Here is a 1,223-nt window from a genome sequence, read left to right on the forward strand (position 1 = left end):
CTCCAGGTCTTTCTCCCTTGGAGCTGCTTGCTAGGTGAGTTCGAACTACCATCCTTTCAAGTGCTTAAACTTGGCACCACCAAGGCTCCTTCTTTGAACTATTTTTACTGAATATTTTAATATTCATCACATCTGCACCTTGAATCCATTCATTTCAAAAGGCAACTTTATACCAGCATCCTAATTGAAAGACCCTTCTCATTGCCCCAAATAGTAGGTAAACTTTAAAAGAAATATTGATGCAATGAAAATCAAACCAGGTATCTGAATTCTCGCTGGGTGTCATCGCCCATGAAGCCTCAATGTCACCGAGGTGTTAAAGACACATTAGTACCTAACAGAGACTTTCTCCTTGGGCTTGTGGCAGGGACTCAGGAGCCCGGCCTCCTACCTATGGATCTGGGCAACTTATTAGTTGTACAAGTTGCCTGTGCCTCAGTTTCCTTACATATAAAATGGGGCTCCTAATCATACCTGCTTTATAGGGTTGTTTGGAGGAGAGAGTTAAAATAGGTAAAGTCTGTGCAGATTAAAGGCTTTATCAAAAATAGTGCTTTTGTTATTATTATTATTAGATGGTTTGAGAGACAAGCCAGTCATATACTTTATTCAAAAAGGAAACAACTATCATGTGATTCTCTGTTGATTACTGCAATACCCAACAGCCCCTGAAATACAGATTTCTCATGGGTGGGGGAAAAGCTGACCCAGAAAGGCCAGCTTAGGAACCAGTAGGGTCCTTGGTGCCTGCCTCAAACCCATGAAGAACCTTTCTCCCTTGCCCAACTCCTCAATTTGGATGTGGCTTCTTTGTGCCTCAGTTTTCTCATCTGGCAAACAAGGGGAGGAGGTGCTTTTAGTTCAGATGGCGACTCAGTCATGTCAAGGGTTTAAGCACAGGGCACGGGGGCTGGGAGCTGTTTCTGATGTGGTCCCTGCCCAGCCTAAGCCCTCCAGTGCCCACCACACCAAGGAGAAGAGCCCAGTGGGCGTTGGGCTCAGAGAGTTTGCCAGGCACTCAAATGGCGGAACCGCAGGCAGAGGATTTGAAAGCAGGTTGCGCCTCTGTGCCAGGGCTAGGTTCCAGCCCATTGTGTGTGTGTGTGTGTGTGTGTGTGTGTGTGCGCGCGCGCGCGCGCGCACGCACCCTGGAGCTGTGTTTTTACTGCACTTTCCTGTCAGCTTCCAGCTGTCCCACCAGTTCCGGGGAGGGCCCTGGGCCA

This window comes from Loxodonta africana, chromosome 3 (genome assembly GCF_030014295.1).
Source record: "Loxodonta africana isolate mLoxAfr1 chromosome 3, mLoxAfr1.hap2, whole genome shotgun sequence".
NCBI lineage: Eukaryota > Metazoa > Chordata > Mammalia > Proboscidea > Elephantidae > Loxodonta > Loxodonta africana.